Here is a 5202-nt window from a genome sequence, read left to right on the forward strand (position 1 = left end):
CCTTAAACTGTTGAACCCTAAAAAAAAAAAATCTCACTTCACGAATTTTGTTCATTTGAGAAGCGCTGTGCATCAATGGTTTAGATTTCCCCTTTGCAGATTTCGAAATAGTTCCAAAAGCCTTCAGGGCGTTCTATTCCATATTGTGTTTGTTCTTTTGCAAACCTAATTTCTTCAATTTTTTCCCTCTGATATTCTTCTAACATGCAAAAATAGTTCATTCCTTTTTACATGGATATTTTTAGTTGAGTTTTGAGACCTAATGATGATCGAACTATGTTGATACGACGGTAGCAAAAGTAGAGTGTGCCAGCCTAGTTAGCTTGGTTAGAAGAGCGTCTGTCTTGTAAGCGCTAGGCCGCGGGTTCAACTCCCACCCGGGGCGGATTTTATCCCGAACGGCTGGCTTAGAAGCAACTGGTGTCTGCTATTCTCTCACTTTTCCCGTTCATAAATCTTATTCAGGAGCAGACCAGATTTGCGATTTGAGATCCGTCGGTACCTTCAATCACTTCGTTGTGTTTTGGATTCGTGGTATTGAAGATGTACCTACGGATTTCGGATCGGTTTATCAGCACACGTATGGTTGGCTCGGATTTTTTACTTTTTGATAGATTCAGGAGCAGACCAGATTTGCGATTTGAGATCCGTCGGTACCTTCAATCACTTCGTTGTGTTTTAGATTCGTGGTATTGAAGATGTACCTACGGATTTCGGATCGGTTTATCAGCACACGTATGGTTGGCTCGGATTTTTTACTTTTTGATAGGTAACTAATTAAATTATTATTTTCTATTCTATCGTTTAACTCTACCTCAATTGTGTGCACCTGGCAGGTGGTAAAAGGGTGCCAACACATTGTATTTTGTAAACCTTGACAATTTACTTCTTGTATTTTATTTTCTACCCTAGCATCCCCCGTGTAGCTTGGTCTGTACTCAGTAGCCTTTGGTTTTTGATCGGCTTCGCCATTTTATTTCGCAAGCAAGTAGTATAGGTGTTGAGTATTCTCCTGCATAACATCTTGCTGTTATGTTTATGCCGAAAAACCATGAAACACTGTTTTTCGTGGCCGGGTGGCTCTTGACGTTCGCGCGCCTCCCGGCACGCTTGATGTTTCTCTAATTTTATATCTGTGTCTGTGGTCAACCATCAAAAGAGTGGTAATGTAAGATTTGTTATGTTTTTTCTTCCTTTTCTCGATGTCTCCTTTAAATCTAGATTACCCGTACTTGGGATGTTCTTGGTTTCAGAGCACCATGTCGCAATACATCAATCGTCACTTTTCCTAACTGTGTTACCCTTTCATGGTGCGTTCGAACACGGTGTTTCATTTGTGTTAAACGTACCCAGGAGGGGGTAATCGGATTTGGAACATCTTCGTGGCATCGGCAATGGTCTGCCATGGTAGAACTTCAGAAACATGGGAGTCAGCCTTCCGCAATTTCGGGAGCAGTCCAGAAACATGGAAAGAGTCAGCGGGAACCATTTCGGGAGCAGTTCGAGCTTTACAGTCACCAGCATGTTTCTACTAGTGGGTTATGTGTATTACCGCTTTGCGGTGTTTCATTTGTGTTAAACGTACCCAGGAGGGGGTAATCAGATTTGGAACATCTTCGTGGCATCGGCAATGGTCTGCCATGGTAGAACTTCAGAAACATGGGAGTCAGCCTTCAGCAATTTCGGGAGCAGTCCAGAAACATGGAAGGAGTCAGCGGGAACCATTTCGGGAGCAGTTCGAGCTTTACAGTCACCAGCATGTTTCTACTAGTGGGTTATGTGTATTACCGCTTTGCTTTTGACCGATTTGGTGGTAACATTATAACCTGCTAATAGAGTCATGCAATTTCAACGATTTTTTTTTTAAGATGAGTACCTATTCCATTGGACGCATGTGGTCTGTGTCGTATAGTATGCCCATCCCGTAGTGTGTTCCTCATCAGATGGGTCGATGCCGTCAGGAAAATTTTCTCCCAGAACAAATTTTTCTTATTCAGTTTTAATGGGACTGATTGCATTTATTGTGCCTCTGATTATACCTTTTGCAAGTTGAATTCCATCTTTTGCAGCTTTGGAGTTATTCAAGATGGGTGCAATGCATTTCTTGAGTTCCGGATGCACGAAATGGGATTCAGAGTACCATGTCCTAGTACAAATGAACTTTCGAAAACTTTGACTAGATATAGTACTCTGGACGTCGAACCCAGCAATGCTATGCTAGAGGAATGAAATTTGACCAAGGTCTTAAGAATTACCCTCAAGGGTACTTTTTCAGAAGTCACGTCATTGTCGTCGCTTCTGAATAATTACCATTTTGGCGGCAATACTAAGGCACAGAACTACAGGTTTGTGTTAAAATATTCGGTGACATCCAAGCAATTGAGCATTGAGACTAAGAAAAATTAGACTAAGAATAGCTCAGACGAATCATTTTAACTAAAAACTAAAACCTAATAAGCTAGAGATCCGTGGGGAAGGCTTCCTCTGCAATTCATTCGAAATCGGACAGCATCAGGCAGAGAAGAAACATCCATAATCCAAGCCCCATTATGTATGGTTCCTTTCTGCCTAATGCTGTAAAATCTTAAAACTTTGGTCTTTAGCCAGCGGCGATAGCGCGTTGAATGCACCAGTTCCCCGTTGTTCACTGAAGTTAAGCAACGTTGTGCGTGGTTCGTATCCGGATGGGTAGTCATATGGGAAATCACGTGCTGCTGGCTTTTCCCGGTCCTAATCACACTGGATGAGGTTTATGTGATTAGGGGTATAACCAACGGGTAGCTTGCTGAAAATTTAGGGTTAAACTAGAAACGTAGAAACCTTGGAAGTTATACGGTAACGTTGGACCAATAAAAAGGCACTTTCAAACGGATGAGCTGAAGTTAAGTAAAGTAATGATATTCATATCTACCTGCATTTATTGTGCCTCTGATTATACCTTTTGCAAGTCGAATTCCATCTTTTGCAGCTTTGGAGTTATTCAAGATGGGTGCAATGCATTTCTCGAGATCCGGATGCACGAAATGGGATTCAGAGTACCATGTCCTAGTACAAATGAACTTTCGAAAACTTTGACTAGATATAGTACTCTGGACGTCATTGAGTTGCTTTTCTTCGTTCTCATCTGTAGTAAGCTTCGCCAGATCTATTGGTTGGTGATTGAGGAGTTGAGAATCACAGAGGACAACAAACAAAGGAGCCTTACAAAATATAGAATACTTACAAAATATTGAAATGTATATTTTTGTATTTCTAATTTAACTTATTTAACAATATGATTTGTGAAGACGTACCTGTAGGTAGATAATTTGTGTTGTCAATGGACAACATGAGAATTTGCAACATTTAATTATCACCGAAACATTAGGAGACAAACATGAAACAGTTGTCATTATGAAGGCATCCATTTTTTATACCTGCTTCTAGCTCTTCTTATTTTCCCTGGTCAGTTTTGAGCCCTCTTTTGTTTCATTTCTTTTGTCCTACGGTAACACCAGCCCAAATACATAGCCGGACGAGGTTCTCCTTCATTGGGAAACGATTCTATTGATGACCAGTACCCAAATACTCGATGCCTCTCTATTGTATTTGGTTTCAAACTCAATACCCCTAATGGTTTTCTATTTTGGTGAAATCTGCCTCTTCCGTTCTATGGAGGATGGTCTGGTACGAGCTTTTTGCAACGTTAATTTTTGCCTAGATGATGAAGTCAACAGAAAAGTATCTTCGAAATTTGTCATTTCATAATAAACTGTGTTTTTTCATTGCCTATTTTAGGTAATTTTCTTCCCTGAATTTGAGTTTGTAGTCTGTGTCGTGGGTTGTTTGTTTTACTGACCAATTTTCATTCTAGTAAACAAAACCCATTTCGGCACCGATTATAAACTCGTATCCACCGTTTAGATCGTTGCATCCGCTAGATACGTTATATCGTCCGAAATCGAAGAGAGAAGGAAGAGAGGATAGGAAAAAGCCAGCCGTTCCGAGAACGAACTTTATCCCATCAGAAAACCCAAATAGTCACCTACATACATAGACCTAGGGTATTGTTGAAATTCATTCGCAATAGTATAATCCATCACCTGAAGCGGTATTTTTCCATTTTATTTTGGCGGGTAGTTCCTACACTCAAAAACATGTAGTACTAGAAGAGGCAATCTTCTACAATTGAAAGGAATTTCTTAGAATTTCCAAATAGAAACATTACCGAGTCCCTTTTCTCTTTGCAAGGTCTTCAATCCCTGCCTGGTTCATTGAGTTGTAAGGTGTATTTGAACACTTGCTCATGGTTTTGTTCCAATTATTTTTATTTTATAAACAGAGAGTGTACCAGCCTGAATTTCCTTTGCTAAAGAAATAGCAAAGGTTGAGTGCGAAGGGCATCCATGCACTCGTAAAATTTTGTAGCCAAAACCAAAAGCGATCACCTTAGGGCTGACGAAAAACGCCGAACCCGTCTGTATACGGGAAAAGGCGAAGAAGAAGAAGACTTAGATATTTATTTATTTTTGCACTCTTTTCTTTGAAGTTAACTGTGGTATACCGGATAATTTGATTCCGAATCAGCATTACCTTCAGTCATAGCGATCACCTTAGGGCTGACGAAAAACGCCGACCCCGTCTGTACACGGGAAAAGGCGAAGAAAAAGAAGAAGACTTAGGTACCTATTTATTTATTTTTGCACTCTTTTCTTTGAAGTTAACTGTGGTATACCGGATAATTTGATTCCGAATCAGCATTACCTTCAGTCATAGCAGTGAAATAGGTAAATAAATTGACAAATTAGTCAACCACAAATCACAATACACTTACGTTTCCTATCATTTTTCGAGGATATTTTCAGGCAAATAGAGCCGGAAACAGGGAAAGTGGTCAGGAAGATAGACTCTTTGAAATTTACAAAGCTTACCCGCCTCCATAGTGGAGTTACTTATACTTACCATTACCACACATATTGCGACGGTCTGTCAGACCGTAACGTAGGCTGAAAAAGCTTCAGACCTGGGTTTGTCAGACGGTCTCAACGAGAGTGTCCGGCATAAGAGATTGAATTAGGGAAAATTGAGTGGAAAAAACCGGGAGGACCAAAATAGGTTAAAAATTTCGAATCAGTCACCGACAAAAATAAATAACTCTACTCCTTGTGACTACCTATTAGGTATAGTACCATTTGTACAAGGGTCCGAAGAGGTCCCTTGATT

General features: G+C 40.3%; 1 pseudogene; it reads left to right on the top strand.

The window, feature by feature from the left end:
• The first annotated feature begins 2602 nt into the window (after nucleotides 1-2602).
• On the top strand, nucleotides 2603-2720 carry LOC113467314 (annotated as a pseudogene).
• The last annotated feature ends 2482 nt before the right edge of the window (nucleotides 2721-5202 follow it).

The sequence above is a fragment of the Diaphorina citri genome, unplaced genomic scaffold (genome assembly GCF_000475195.1).
Source record: "Diaphorina citri unplaced genomic scaffold, Diaci psyllid genome assembly version 1.1 scaffold452, whole genome shotgun sequence".
Classification (NCBI taxonomy): Eukaryota; Metazoa; Arthropoda; class Insecta; order Hemiptera; family Psyllidae; genus Diaphorina; species Diaphorina citri.